The sequence below is a fragment of the Ambystoma mexicanum genome, chromosome 5p, assembly GCF_040938575.1.
Source record: "Ambystoma mexicanum isolate Mex_15411 chromosome 5p, UKY_AmexF1_1, whole genome shotgun sequence".
NCBI lineage: Eukaryota > Metazoa > Chordata > Amphibia > Caudata > Ambystomatidae > Ambystoma > Ambystoma mexicanum.
The window spans coordinates 1,286,645,421-1,286,662,649 of NC_090930.1; positions in this window are offsets into that span (position 1 = coordinate 1,286,645,421).

Here is a 17,229-nt window from a genome sequence, read left to right on the forward strand (position 1 = left end):
CAGTCTTACTCCAGTTATAGTCCATGCTTGACTGGGAGTATGGACGCCAAAGGCCCATGCGATGCAAACTGTCGGCCAAACACAAGAGCAAATTGTTCCGGGGGAGGCGTAGAGACGCCAGTGACTGATACAGCAGTGATTAAAGGGATAGTCCAGTAAAAAAATGTATTTAAAAAATAGGCAATATTAAAAAAAATACTAGCACTTTTTTTTTTAAACTTCCTATGTAAAATTTTGAGCTAATCAAGCTCAAAATTCGCAAAAGCAAGCACATGGGCGCATCCATTTTGTGAAATGGATGCCCGCCTGTGCTGGCTTTTGCTTTTACGGCACTAATGAATTAAAAGTCAGCCAGCTGTAGTAAAAAAAAGCTACCGCTGGGTGGCTTTTCCTTCATTGGTGCTGTACGCAGAGGACGGGGAACGGAGGCCAGAGCAGGAAAGCTGCAGCTGAATCTCGGTAAGTGCTATTTATTTTTTTTTAAAATAAGCACTAGCTCCGTTTTTTTTCTAAGTATTCCGGGCTGGAGGAGCCCGGAAAACTTAGAAATAAAACTACAGCTTTAAAAACGTTGTTTTTATGTTTGCGGTCGCTTTTGAAGCGACCGCAAACATAAATACAACGTTGTGTTTGAAAACGCTGCGGTTTTTCTTTCCGAGTTTCTCAGGCTCCTCTCGGAGCCTGAGAAACTCGGAAAGAAAAACCGCAGCGTTTTCAAACACAACCGCGTTGTGTTTCTGCCTGCTGTGGCTATCACTTTGGGTCTCCGGTGCTCCCTTAGGGGAGCCTATCTATTTTTTAAATAACATTTTTTACTGGACTATCCCTTTAAGAGGAAGTAAGTGAGAGTCATGAGAATGCGAGCGATGCAGCCAGATTGTGGACAAATGCAAGTACAGCAGACATGTTTTTCTCCTTAGAACTATGACCGATGCAGAGCTACTCGAAGCCGGGTCCTTTATTGACCTGGCTTCTGAAAAGCCTGCATCGGCCAAACCAAAGTATAAGGAACAAACGTATATACCCAATATAGCAACAGCTGCTATACACAACGTGAAGGCACACACAGCCGTATTGGATACATTTAACCTTGCGGGCCGAAAATGGAATGAAGCAGAAGCGGAGCCTATAGATCAAGGATGTGCAGTAGGTCACAATGCCACAGAAGGCGCATCAGGTATGAGACTAGACATCGATGCAGCAACAACACATAACGTTGCAACTACCAAACCAAGCGGTATAAACAGTGTAGCAGTGTACTTCCTCCATGCCGATAACACACACATAAGAAATGGCAGAAGTTCATTGGAAGAAAGTTGCATAAAGGACCGAAGTGAGGCAAATGAAAGCATGGAGGCTAATGAAAACAGCATAGTGAGAAAATGTGCATCAATGACTATGTATGAAATAGTCAATGGAAAGAATGCAGAGAGAAACGACAACATAACAAAAGGAATGGAATTGGAAGTTCTAAATACACAACTGAGACTCATTTTAGAGCGTCCGGATAGCAAGGAAACAAATAATATGAAGACTCATTTCCGACAGAAGAGGTCTTTGAATATAATTATGAAAAATATAATTCTTAAAAGACTCCAAATATAGAGCACAGGAGAGTGGGAACATTTGGATTAAGCAATAATTTACTAGGAATCCAAATGTCAACACCGCTGACCAGTAAAAAGTGGTAAACACAAACTGCCTGATTCATGGAATTATTTGCGTGAAAAAAGCAGATTTGCGCGCCTTTCTGCCCGAAAATTCCCATACTTCAAACAGGGATTTTCGGGCAGAAAGGCGCGCAAATCTGCGTTTTTCACGCAAATAATTCCATGAATCATGCTGAAAATGTAAGTCTGCAAGAAACTTCAATAGCGGACGAAATAAGAGAAATTGAGTGACGCTCTAACTTCATAGAGAAGAAGAAACTTAGAGACGCATGGACACCAAGAAAACAAGCTCACAAAAATGCCTTTAAACCACATTGGAGCAAGCATCAACAAACTCAAACAATACGAGCAACCATGTAACAATGGGGGGAATGCAACCAATGGAAACAAGTGCAGAACACTCGTATGAAGCAAAAAAAATAAATACTGAGCAAGAGGCAAACGAGGGACAAGTGACGACTGCACTAATCACACAAAAAATTTGAGGGAAAGTTGACAATTATAACCAAAGAACAAGAGTCGACCTAATGGAAACAACAGCAAATGAAAATAACAGTGCACAAAGCACAGAAGAGCAGGAAGAACAAAATTAAACTTCAGAAACACAAGATGGAAATAAAACAACACGTTTAAACACTGAGAAAAAGAAATCCAACATACAACCTTTGGACAAAACTCAGCTATCATTGCAGCCGGGATACAGATAAACAACAACGTCATGGCTGCAATGACGATTTCGCTAGCACCATACAAGAAGCTGTATGAGATGATTAATGAAAATGTAAAATACAACTCGACTATGCTCACCATGTTGCATAGTAAATTGATATATTTAGAGACATTCACATCAATAGTCGAGAGGCGCCTAAATCAAGAGGCTGAAGCGTCAGCATCATGGCAGAGGAGATTATGTGATCATGCAAGCAGCAACCAAGAAGAAAAAGTCACCATTATGTCCGCACTAATGGATTCCATCAAATGGATGAGAAAACTAGTGGACGAGAGAGCGAGGGAGCCACAGAGTGACCCAGATCAAGTAAGTAACATGGAAATAACGGGGAACAAAAGGCCTTTGAATGCTGAAAGGAGAAACCCTCAGGGTATAGTTACATCAAAATCCACCCAAACACTGATAATAAACCTAGAAGCTAATGAGAATGAAAGACTGAGAAGATCTCAAGCAGAGGAAACCCCAAATCAATCAGGGAACAATAAGCCAGGAGAAGAACATAGGGGGCAGACACAAAAAAGAAGAAGACAATCACCACAAACAGCTGAATGCAAAGACATTCACATAAAAAGGGGGTAATGCAACAAGGATATAATAATTGTGAAGGGAATCCTATGCTAAACAGAAACTGCTCTGGAAAGAAAACCGTAAAAGATGATGACGCTAGAAAAAAGGCGTCTACTCGGTTTTTCACAAAAATCAAATACAGTCGATGAAAAGCAAAGAACAAGACGAGAATGCAGAACAACAACAACAAAGAAAAAGCAACACCACAGTGGACAAAACCAGAGCAAAGAAAACTAAAAACATAAAACACGTAACAAAGAGGAGAGGGAATGGGTCTCGGGCATTTTTACAGAATCTCCAAACGCTCAGAGCTACTTCGGCTGGGATTTGAAGTGAATGATGAAAATTCCACAAATACAGAAATGACAAAATCAGTACACCAAAAAACACAACGCACTAAAAGGCAAGCGGAGGAGCGAGACAAAAAGGACAAGTCTAGTGAAAGAGAAACATTGAGAAGGAAGTCAATAAAAGTGACAATTGACAACAGAAGGAAGGATGATCAGAACTCCAAACCCATGAGCGATAAAACAGCACAACCACAAAAAGGGAATTACTGGTTGTAAAGTCTGGAGGGAGGTATCTGTACTCCTGCTCTCTATATGGCAGAGTAGAGGCACAGAGCATCCCAGCCAAGATTCTCTATTTGGTATTGTGGATGAGCAATCAAGGCTTAAGCTCTCAGGAGGTGATGCAGGCTGGTCCTTAAGTACAGTGTTGTCCCCAAACACCCACAAAGGAATGTCCATACACTATGTTAGTGAAAACACAGTTCTTTATATAAATAGACTCAAGTTATGTGCACAATCACAATAACACACTTTGTGCTCAAGTTAATCTAAAATGGTAAATACATGCAGTTTCTATGTGGTACAACAATTACTGTTTGATTCCATTAAAATGCATCAACTGTACTCAGTTCAAATGTCGTACAAATTAGTTAATAAAGTGAACCAACAATAGACTTAGGAGGAAAGCAGGTTGGTTAAAATGATAGGCAGAATACTGGGCCCCTACCACTAGGCACATTTCTGTGTGAGGATCCCCCCACCTGGGCAACCTGTAGATAAAGATATACTACAACACCAGTTCATATATTGTTGAATGAGTCTGATTTCATTCTAAAATAGTTCTCCCACCCCAATGTACTTGGAATAGCAGAGTACGATGTCGGGTCGTCGACAGATCCTTCTTGAGCGGCACTCTTTAAGTCAGGAGCCACGGATCGTCGAGATCCCACGAGGAAATGGTGAACAAAGGCATTGAGGCAGCAGCTTCAGTCCTGGCGGTGCTCATCAACGAACGGTTGTGGTCATCCTGCGAAGATGAGGTGCGCGGTGCACCTCAACGACGGTAGTTTGTTGCCACGAAGAGTCTATGAAGAACTTTGGCCCACCAAAGGTGTCGAATTGTCGGTGTCTCTGTGGTCTTTGGGTGTTGGGAAACCCATCGGTGGATGCTCCTCAGTGGGTCGGCGGCCTCGACTTTCTTCGGTGGGACAAAGCGGTCACCAGTGCTGGCGAGAGCTCATTGCATTCAAAGTGTCTTAATCAATGGAGCATTACTGCTCTGGTCGTCAGCGGCAGGGGTGTCAAGCTGTCTCCACTTCTGGGCAACACGGCTTCAATGGGCCTCCAGCGTTTATAGCAAACCTGCGAACCCTGGTTGATGAGGGTGGATGGAGGTCTGGGTTATTCTCTTCAGATGACTCGGCAGTCCCCGTCTCCAGTCAACAGTCTTTCGAGGGCTGACTTCCAGGGTGGACTTCCATGGCGCTTCAGCGAATTTTAGCGGTGCACGATGGTCCTTTGTAGCTCAGAAGAGGTCTCCTAGGCATGTCCTCTCTTGGATCAATTTCTCGATGACACAGCAGCTTTCAGATTGTTTTGAAGTTAACAGCAGTTAACCTTCTTCTTCGGGTTCGGCTTTGAGATTAAGCATCAGTTTCATCTTCAGCTTCTGAATGATTTCTAGCAGTGAGAGGCCCCCAGATATACTGTTCTGTCTCTGGTTCACTCTGCTAGGCCACACTCAGACAACCAATCACTCAGAAGGGCATTCAGGCAGTCAGGCAGCCAATCAGGCTCACAGTGCATTCAGGCCATTCTCCTCCCTCCAGACACTCACAGCAAGTAATGTGCATTGGGACAAGTACCCAGCCATTCAGCACTCCACACTGCATTCATACCAGTTTCGGGCAGGGCTGTCTCATTCTTTGTGTCACATACCAGAAACCATACACCCATAACAAGGAGTGCATATTGGTTACACACTCCATTCACCGGGGTCCCTCTCCAAGGGTGTACCCACAACATACAGTCACTGGGAAGGCTCCAGCCAGTCTGACCTGGACTTCCCCACAATACCACATATGGAACTTCCACCCAACAGCCAGTCAGGGGGAAGGGACAGAGTCAGGGCTTACCAGGAATTTGGGAAAACAAGGTAAAAGGCAATAGAAAGTAAGAGGCCTCAAGGCCCATCATGTCTCCAATTAGGAATCAACTGATTCCAGTGGCAGGACCTGGGTATTCCAAAAATGGAGGATACTCAGAGCGCCTGTCAAATTCTGCATGGAGCTGCCACCAGCCCATACCCTGCTCTATGGACCAAACACAGGTGCCCAAAAATATGCACTAGGAGTACCGGGTTGTACCCCCACACATGGGTGCCATATGGGTATCCCAAGGGTCTGTACACCGAATCAAAAAGAGGAAGAACTGCACTTCCAAGAGTCCCACATGGACTCCTGGGCAGAAAACAATACAGAACACACATGAAAAAGGACTACAGAACAAGGACAGGGAGGCCCTGTCCAGCATCACACTGGTCCTGGTTGGCCAAAGCATTAAATAAGCCAAAAAAGGATTAACAAAAAAAAGGGGGAAGACAGGAATGACATACTCATTTCTTTGAACACAAGAGGCTACAGGCATTTGTTTAATCTACCGGAACGACAATTAAAGGGAGAAAACATTATCTGGCTGCAAGAAACATGGCTACAGGAAACACTAGTATGAGAGAGCCATGAAGTCCTAATAAATCCAGCAAAAAAAGGAGTCAACAGAAGACTGTATGCCGGGCTGATGATTCTGATAAAGAAAACAACAGAAAATGTGGAAACCCTAATCCATATGTACAGTGGGCATTAATACAAGTAAAAGATCACGATCTACAAACATAATCACAAATAATGTTAATAAATACCTATTGGAACCCGGCCAAAATTAGCACGACAAAGTTACTGAGTGTAACTACTAAAATAATAAGGGACGTGCAGATATTGGAGAGCCGCCCAACTGTTGTCATCTGTGGAGATTTAAACATACAATGCCTTAACAAGCATGGCATTTCGAGACTCGAACAACAAAGAAGAGGCGAAAATGATGACTCAAGGTGGGTGCAGATGGGTGATGCCCATTACTTATATATGCTGAGTGGGCAAATAAAGGGTGATATCTCAGGCAAGAAAACCTGGTCTAATGGAATCCAGGAGTCAACGATTGACTATATATGGATTTCCAAGAACCATCTACACAAAGTCAAACGCCTCAACGTGCTCCCCCAAAGTGTAAGTGACCATAATATTCTGAGGCTAACATGGACCAGAATAAAGGAAAATTATGTAGGTGGTAAAACAATACTCCTCGAGCTAAATCATGGAGGAAACCGACTGAGGATAAGAAAAACAGATATTGCAACAATAGCAAACAAATATAGCAAACAAATAAGGAGAAGGACCAACAATACCTCGTATGGCTTACAAAACAAAGAAAACGGGAATGAAGTTGCCCCTATTAGAGACAAAATATCAGTACAGTAAAATGGTTGTAAACAGAAGGAAGCAACCAAGACAGAAAATAACACAAATAAGAAAAAGTGTTGGAAATAGTGAAGATCAATTACGACAAATTAAAACAAAGTAGCAATATTACAAAAATTGGCTTACTGGGTTTAAACAACAATGAGACCAAGAACAAGGGGAAATGATGTTGAGAGCAATGAGACAAGCAACAACAAGGGACATGTGGACTCTCATAAACGATTTGAATCTAAGCCAGCAGCGTCGCTTAAACAGAAGAGTGTCAGAAACAAAATGGATCAATCATTACTCTAAGGTTTTTGGAAGTACAGACAAGGAAACAACAGACTCAAAGAACAAGACAAGTCACCAATGGTCCTTGAATATAGAAGAGGACCAACTTGAACAAATGATAAAAGGGTTGAAAAACTCTTTCACTGTGGGACCTGATGGGTTAACAAACTTGGAACTAAAAAAGGATCCAGCGAGCTGGGCATCACTGATATCAACAATCTCCAAGAACATCGATGAGCGCAGACAAATACCAACATCTTGGACATCAAGTATCATAGTACCTATCTTTAAAAAAAGGCCAACGAGAAGATCCATCAAACTATCGGCTGATAGAGTTACTTGATGTATTTGGAAAGTTATTTGTTTCAATCCTGCAGACCAAACCTTTGAACTGGGCAGAACAATCACAAATCATTGACTCCAGACAGACTGGATTCACAAAGGGGACAGGGATTGAGCTCTAAAGTTGTTCATCGTACCAGTATTGAAGCTGAACACTATGCGAACAAAAGGCAAATTCCATCTAGCCTTTTTAGATCTAAGGCAAGCCTTTGATGGGGTGAACTGACAAAAACTATGGCTGAAATTACAGAACTGGAACTGCCCCAAAGAGATCCTGCAACCCATCAAAGCCCTACACAAGAACACAACAACATGAGCAAGAATGAAAAACAAAGGAGCCTTAACTGCAGCGATCAATACCAAAAGAGGTGTCAAGCAAGGGTGCCCACTTGCAGCGACCCTCTTTAAGATGTATATTGCAGATCTCCCAGATGTACTGAGACAAACAAAACATTAACCTCTGAAAATTAACAACAACGAGATATCGTTATTCTCTTATGCCGACAACCTGGTCCTGGTAGAGGCAGATTGGTTTACAGCATCTACTGGACAAACTCCACGTATAAATCCAGTTAAATGACCTTTTCATAAACAACAACAAATCTAAAATTATGACAACTGGAGGAAATCGCAAGATGAGTGTGGATAATTGGGCAAGAAAACCAGGAAATGGTAAAAGAAATGGTAAAAGAAATCCAATACCTGGGTATATGATTACACCAGTCAATTGCCGAACAAACGTGGGAAAAAGAACTTCATCTAAAAGTAAAAATGTTATGCTCACAAAGAGCTATACTGAATGGACGATTTGGGAAATTCTCACAAATCCCACAGTGGTCCTTCTATATCCAGAAAGTGACACCTATTATCACGTATGGAGGAGAAGCAGGTCTCAACTTGTCATGAAGGACATGGGCAAGTCTAGAAAGTAGGTTCTGGAAACCAATTTTCAAACTACCAAGATGTGTTCCTATAGCCGCCTTAAGAGTGGAGTTAGGCCTACAATCTTCATACTCGGTAATACGATAGAAGTCACTTGCCATTCTTACAACAAATGGAAAAGGAAAGAGTGCTGTGTAATTGAACAATTGGAAGACAAAAATGGACTCTACATCTAGAACATCTGGATTCATCAATAGAAGAACTAATTGAGAACCCAGAGAAAGTAAAGGAAAAACTAAAGAGGCAAGACCGGATAAACACACAAGCGACAAAGCTAGCCTATAAAACTCAAAAAATGCGGCAAACTAACATACGAAAATAGATACCATGCGCAATGCCTGATGAAATTTCCCAGTAAGTATCACTGTGAGAAGATGTTACAAATAAGGCTAGACGTATATCCGACAAAAGAATATCTACACACCAGAGGACATCGAGGTGTGAACAATGGACAGTGTACATTCTGCAAAACCCAGGGAAAACTGCAAACTGTAAAACATCTGCTATTATTCTGCACAGTCGTGAATGGGGACAGAGTGCAATTCTTAAATAGGTATCTAGAACAATTTACAACCAAATCGAACGAGGAGTGGTGGAATGATTTCCTACAAGGAAGAAACTTACAATTTGTATGTGCAGGAATAAACCTGCTAGACAAACTAATGAAAAGAACAAGAACATTTAACAGAAAATATCACTCAGTAGAATGATACCCTAACGGATTGAAAGGAAATTAAAAACATTTTAATATAAACCTTTGGAATGCTTGGAACAAGACTGTTATAACCTGAAAGGGAGGAGACACTAGATGAACAATGAATGAGAAGTATGGGAAAACTTAAATGTGTAAAATGTTTTTTCATTAAACTAAATCACAATAAAAAATTCAAAATAATATGTGATTAGCTCAAAACTAATTTGCTCAAATTTCTTTTTACCATAATTTACACAATAAAATATGGGGATAGACCTTCTGAAACTCCCCCATTGTCCCCTTAACTTTGTAAGTACCTAAACCCAACCCCCTTCAACAGTTTGCGGTAAAATATGGTAAACAACTTACGAACAAAAGGGCTTTGAGTGAACTGGCCTTTGAGGAAACAGGGCAGTTTCCCGCTCCACAGTACTGTCACTATGGAGGTAACATTGCCTTGGCAGCTGAAATTATGTGGCTTTTATACATTGATGTTACTCACAATTGAATCGAGTGAATTATAGACACTAAAGGCCTGATTTATGGAATGGGGTGCAGAAAAGGGTAAGGCCCATACGGCACAGAGGACCCTGTGCGAGTCATGCCACAGACATAATATTGTGCGCCACGCCTATTCATGGTTTTTTAAGACGCATTACTAGCCGTCACACAAGTAACAACAAGCTGCGCAAGGAACGCCCAAAGCATGACCCCAAGCACATTGCCTTGGCAGCTGAAATTATGTGGCTTTTATACATTGATGTTACTCACAATTGAATCGAGTGAATTATAGACACTAAAGGCCTGATTTATGGAATGGGGTGCAGAAAAGGGTAAGGCCCATACGGCACAGAGGACCCTGTGCGAGTCATGCCACAGACATAATATTGTGCGCCACGCCTATTCATGGTTTTTTAAAACGCATTACTAGCCGTCACACAAGTAACAACAAGCTGCGCAAGGAACGCCCAAAGCATGACCCCAAGCACAGCAAAAAGCAAGCAAAAGGACTAAGACAGCAGAGGCCTCCGCGCCACCCCTGGCCCAGCATCCTGCACCTCTGTGAGAAGGAGTGCCTCAACTCGCAGGCCCAAGCTTCACCACAGCGAAATTGCACGTCTCATCTCGCAAGCCCAGGCAGCACCCCAGCAAATTTGCGCATTTCACCTCGCAAGGCCAGGCTGCACACCAGCGCAATTGCGCATCTCACCTTGCAAGCCTAGGCTGCACCCCAGAAAAATGGCAATCCTCACCTCGGAAGGCCTAGCCGCACCCTTGCGAAATTGCATGCTCAACTCAGAAGCCCAGGCCGCACCCTAGCAAAATTGCACCCCTCACGTCGCTAGCCCAGGCTGCACCCAAGCGAAATTGCGCACCTCACCTCGCAAGCCCAGGCCACACCCCAGATAAAATGTGTGCCCACCTTCGCAAGCCCAGGCTGCACCCCAGGGAAATCATGTGCATTCCCTCAAAATCCAGGCTGCACCCCAGCGATAAGGCGGCCCACCCTCATAAGTGGAGGCTACATGCCTTACCAAAATGTGAGTCCCCCAACACCCTCAGCACCCATTCTGGCCGCATACCGCCCTACTGCACATCAACCACTGTAGGCCAGACACCACCCCAAACCCCCTCATCTGTGATACACCCCTCAGGCAGCCCCCTCCAGACTGGATACCACCCCCTGGCCCACTCACCTGTGACACCCTTCACAGGCAGCCCCCTCCAGACTTGACACCACCCCAGCCCCCCTCACCTGTGACACCACCCCAGACGGCCCCCTTCAGATTGGACACCACCACCCTGACCCCCTCACCTGTGACACACCCCACAGGCAGCCCTCTACAGACTGGACACCACCCCTAGCCCACCTGACCTGTGGTACCCCCCAGTCAGTCCCCTCCAACCTGGACACCATCCCCCAGCCTCCCCTCACATGTGGCACCCCCCAGGCAGCCCCTTCCAGACTGGACACCACCCCCAACACCCTCACATATGGGACCGCCCAGGCAGCCCCCTCCAGACTGGACACCCACCAGGCCCCCTCACCTGTGACCCCCCAGGCTGCACCCTCCAGACTGGACACTAGCCCCCTCACTTGTGACACCCCCCACAGGCAGCCCCCTGCAGAATGGACATCACCGCCAGCCCCTCTCACCTGTGACCCCCCCCAGCCAGCCCCCTCCAGACTGGACAACACACAACAATCCCCCTCATATGTGACACCCTGCAGACAGCCCCCTTTAGACTGGACAACACACAACTTCCCCCCTCCAGATTGGACACCACACCTCAGGCCCCACACCAGTGACCCCCCCCCTTAGGCAGCCCCCCCCCAGACTGGGCACTGCCCCCCAGCCTCTCTTTACCTGTATCACCCCCCAGGCAGCCCCCTCCAGACTGGACACCACCCCAGCTCCCCTCACCTGTAACACCCCCCCCAGGAAGCCCTCTCCAGAGTAGACACAAGCCCCCAAACCCCTCACATGCGACACCCCCCACAGGCAGCCCTCTCCAGAGTGGAAACCACCCCCTAACCCCCCTCACCTGTGACAAACCCCAGGCACCCCCCTTCAGAGTGGAAACACCCCCTAGCCCCCCTCATCTGTGACAAACCCCAGGCACCCCCGTCCAGACTGGACACCACCCCCAGCCCCCCTCACCTGTGACACTGTGACACCCCCTGGCAGCCCCCTGAAAGTCTCCCACAATACCCGTGCAATGCATGTCTATAACTCACCAGAACCTCCCTGTGCTGACAGCACCATGAAGTGCAACATCAAGATATACTCCGCAAATACGACCAACCGGAATCACTGGAGATCCCTTCATGAGTGGAACATCTGCTCACACACCCTTCCAGGTCTTAATCAGTCTCCACCGTACACATGTGACAAGTGAATACAAATACATGTGCTTGTTCCCCATGATACATTGCCAAGGCATCACAGCACAGTGACTGAATGTGTGGCCACGACAGAAGCAAACCTACCAAAAGTTGTTGCAAAATCTACAAACAATGGGCAGGCCTGTCACAGCCTGAGCATGCATGACATGGTTGGCAAAATACCTGTCGGGAACAATCACATGATAAGTCCAAGCATTGGTGATGGTAGGGCAGTCACAGAGACTGGAGAATTGTGCTGCCACTCCAGAAGAGCAAACATGGCCCACTACTGCAGTACATTGGTAGAGTTTGAGCAACACATGAGAGAAGGCATTGTGTGACTGCGCATGCTGGTGAACATTTCTGCACGACATGGGTTTTACAAAGCAATGACAAACTAATGTGCTATAAACCTGACCGTGGAACACTCCCACAGTGAGCCCACCTCCCTCCACCACAACCACACTGATGCCAAACACACAGTGATGCTGCACAGGTAAATGCTAATGAAAACATACAGTGCAGGCCCAGTCGTCTTCTTAAAACGACTGGGTGGTTGGTAAAATACAATATTTATTTATTCAAAAGAATCATACACTTTTTAATATGGGTCAGCAATCACCAATAGGGTGATAATTGCAATGAGAATGTGAGCAATGCACAGGGTTTAACCTTCTAGTGGAACATATACATAGTACAGTGGAATACGAGCACTTTTTGATTTAGGAATGATAGCACCCAAGTTAGAATTTCCCCATGCAATGTTCCCTCAACCCACAAATAATCAATTCTGAGTGGATAAACAGAAGCAGCAGGTAATCAGGAATGAGAAACCGAAAACAGAATCCAAATCTGACCTTCCCTCCCCAAATAAGAGAGAAAACTGATTTTAAACCCCTTGTAATGTTATGAAGTGACACTTAGAAATGGGCAAATAAATAATGAATGTGTGTTAAAAACCTTGAAGCAAATATAATTCCTCACTAAAGCAACAATGCAAAGACACTTATAATCACAAATAATTGTTATCAAAAGTATACAGTTCGCAAATGAGTGGAAAGTTTAAAACAGATTGCAGCAAAATGACACGTTGGAAACTTTGCAATTTTTTTAATTCCCGCCTGAAATTACCCAAACGGTTTTTAATAAAAATGGGTGAAATGCACTTATTTAGAGTGCAGGTATTCTAGAAGTGAAACTAGGTCTCTACCTGGTAAATTGGAGGAGTTATGCAAGATATAAAAAGGTGCGCTTTGAGTAAAATGGAGCTATGAAATAGGAAAGGAAATCAGTTGTGACAAGAACAGTTTTACTTTACACTATTCAGGCTAGGCCACCAAAGATGGGCACAGTGAGAGCCAGGGTTGATTCACGATTTCAACCCTGTCGCCCCACCCTGGCGGAAACCAGTCCAATCACTCGAAATAGGACTAATGGTTTAGGATTACACAAGACAAAATGACTAAAGAGATGGTGCTAGCACTAGAAATCAAGGGCAGGGTTGCACAGATAATTCTGACAGTTTTACAAGTTACCAGGATAAGGATAGGATGGCTTAGAGAGTGGAATAAGGACAAAGGCAAGACATGCTATGGGTTTCTATGGGGTGGCAATTATACTCACAGTCCACTTTTTAGTTTTGGGATTTTTGGACTGTCAATGGTTCTGGTCACTACACGACAGCACGCTTAGCACACAACAGGGCAGAACTGGTCACCGGATGGCACTTCTGGATTGGCAATTCTGGTCACTGCATACTAAAGGTCAGCTGCATGGCAGGATTGCCACGAGCATGCAGTTAGGGGGCAGCGAGCCAGGCTGCTTCAGGATGAAAAAGGTAACATTGCTTTCCCCTTTTTAATGGGAGATTAGTGGGTATCCCGAATTGAGGCCTTGCCGAGATAGGATCAGCACTGCTTGGGTTTTGCAGTGGGCCCTGGAGTAGGGTCAGCAATGCGTTGGCTTTGTAGTTGAGGTCTGGAATCTATATGATGTTTGGACCAGGACGCTGGTGCAGAAAAATCAGGAAGAGTGTCTGTCTAGAGTCATGTCAGGGATTCTTAATTATAATGCATAGTGACATCATAGACTATATTGCTGGTCCAGCTTAGCTAAGCATGCCTCTAAACAACTGGATTGGACAATCAATGTTGGTTGCCTCCCCTGGGATGTGACTCAGTTCAGGAGATTGCATTTTATGATGTAGACAGACTTCCCACAGACCTTTTTGCCAAAAATCTGTCCTACCAGAATTTACACATTTGTACAGTTGTGGCACCATAATACATGACATAATCAAGTTACATATTTTATGTAGAGCACAGCCATTCAATCCTGCAAACTGTGAGACATTGTTTTGTCTTTTTAATCACTTTTGGTTATTTTCAGTATGAAATATTCGACCTAAAATTCTATAACTTTAGACACATGTGTGGATTATCATCAGGTATATCAGTATTAAAAGGTGCATTTGGAACATCAATACTTTTCTTGTAATCCACAATACTTTATAACTTCTGTGACCAATGAAGCAATGAAGTCTATGACGTCTTGAATGAAAGCCCATAAAATCACTTTTAAACTGTAAACATTTTACATTTTTTTTTCAAAATTCTTGCTGCAGAGATAAAAAGTCTTTAAAGTTTATTTATACAATAGTCTTTGGAAGCAAATGGCAGTCCTTTGTCTGTCACTGGCCCATTATTTCCTTTCTTCAGCTCCCACCAACTGTCACTTCCTCCAGAGCAAGGTGAGGGTTTACAGCTTGATTGATGGTTTATTTCCTCTTAACCTCTTCACACTTCCTAGCCCTGGGGGTTCCATTGTCCGTGGGTTCAGCCCCGCCTAGATTGTGTCCCAACCTGTAACTGTCCTCGGGGTGTTAGCCTCTGCTGAGAGTATATTGTGTGGCTCCCTTCCTAGGGGGGAGCTTTAACTCTGCCAACCGGAATAACTTGTTTTGACAGCTTGCAAATCCAGCCAAGGTGGTTTAAAACCTTTATTTTCAGATATTTGGTACTGAATTAAAACAAGCCTGTGGAATAAAATAGCACATGTATGTATTTTCACCAGCCACAAACCCCTTCACGTTGCTAGGTAATGTCAGGCTTTCATTCAACCGTTTACTTTATAAATGGGCATTTTTCTCCTTTCGTTTTGCAAAGTCCATTTTTACACATGTGGTGAAAACTGCTAGCATTTCCTTTCAAATTTGATTTTGCCATCTGACTTCCCAATATTGCCTTGCAACCATGGTTATTTTCCTGAGTGCAGAGTTTTTGTCTGAAGCACAGATGCATTGAAACTGACATGGCTCAGATAGGTGGAGTCTCTTTTGAACTACTGAGCTTTGATACATTTGTAAAGAAATGAACGTGTTTTAGCAGTTCGAGTAAAAGTTAAGTTCCTTGTTGATTTCTCTCAGAGTTGGTTTGACAGGGCCTGTCATTCAGAAATCATGCTTGGTTTTGCTGAGGCACAATATTATACTGGGCATGGCAGGGCCTTATTAATCACAGTGATTTAAAGAAGAACAGATGGAAATAGCATCAGCAGCATTATTTTAAAGATGAAAAGTTTTGTTGGGTATTTTTGTGGAGATTTGGGGCCTGACGGTATTTTCTTACTGCCAAAATAATCATTCAGATTGGGCTATGTATAACAATAACACAGTGCATATGCATTATTTCAGCACACAGACCTATTTAGATGGCATGCGCGGTTGGTATGTATGTATAGTGGTGAGCATAATTCCTTTGGTTTATTTGTGACCCCAATATCCAGAACCCCTTGTTTTGTTTAGATTTTTCGTGTGATCACTAGAGAGACCTCAGGCCTACATTTCAGAAATACCACATCTTCAGTTTTGGTGTGCCACCATGGGCGATTCCCACTGAATTATTTACAACAGTGAGCTATATGTGGTAATTTTCACTACCTCATATACGGTAGTGAACTATGTCCCGGGCCTCCCTTTCGGCCGACTCATAGACCTCCGGCAGACTACAACACACACAGTTAGATATAATTGCTCATACTGAATGACATTGTGCACACAGCTGCAGCCAAATCTTATTTTTAGCTACCTTAAAAATGGCAATTGCACTGTCTAGACATCTCCCCACATCATCAGCCCTGTATTGATGAATGCACAAATGAAAGAGAAAATAAACACACCACCCGTCTGCTTTCAGATATTTTTGTGTATTATAAAAGTTGCATTTAAACACATCTCACTCTTTACAGAAATAAATGAAATAGCACAGTAATAACATTATTTGTGATACACTGAAAAGAGAGTGGCGGAGACAAGAATTCAATTTGCAACATTAAACACGTGGGTAAAGCACAGGAATCTCCTTTCCTACACTGACTGAATATTCTCGTACACACTCAGCCCCCACACCTCAGCGAGATAATTACCAGGCTTATTCAGCATGTAACTTCTTTGGCTGTTCGCCTTTTGGAGGGGTTCACCCAGCAAGGACAAGCATCTGCTGTCACTCAAACTGGGACTTGTTGACTGTAAAAGCCAGTCTCTGCAACCAAGTTGAATCTGCTTTAGGAATCAGGCATCTCCAGCTGTCAACCCCGTCCTTCTTCGAGCTGTGTCCAGAATCGTCTGCCCTCTCCCCCTTTTCAAGATTCTACAGGAAAAGTTGGTTACCGAATGCTTGTCCAATAAGATTCTATCATGTCATCTCCTCCCTCACTACACAATGGCTTATTTCTTTTACAGTTGCAACTGTAACAAACTGATTTCCTGCTTATTCGAAGTCTTTGCTTCCTGCAGTTACTGTGGACAGAGCACAGAAAGGCAAAAGAAAAAAAAAAACTTGAATGTGTGTTTAAAACTGATTTTCAGAGTAGGCCTCATTTTGCAGTGAAGACACATTCTTTTATTAATGAGTTATAATTATTAGTCTTGTTAGTGAGATTAGTTTGTTAATTACCAAATGTGTCTCTTGCACCATAGGCATTTCAGGTGAGAAATAGTGTGCCTTTTGAAGGTACAGATGTGTGCTTTTAACTGTGAAAAATGTATTTGCATTTTATATGTCAAAATCGTTTTTGACTGAATAACCTGCCCTTACTTATATGTCCATGTTACACTGGCAACACATAGCTTGAAACAACTGCATCATATCAATGCACCAAACCCATGCAGTGGCGCTGCACTTCAAAAAAAAACATGCTATACATTGATCCTGTGCAGTGGTGCTGTACTCTGTGCTCCCAAAAACACGCCAAACAATCCTACAGTTTCCTTTATAATGGAGATCTTGGGCTTTCAGCAAAGCA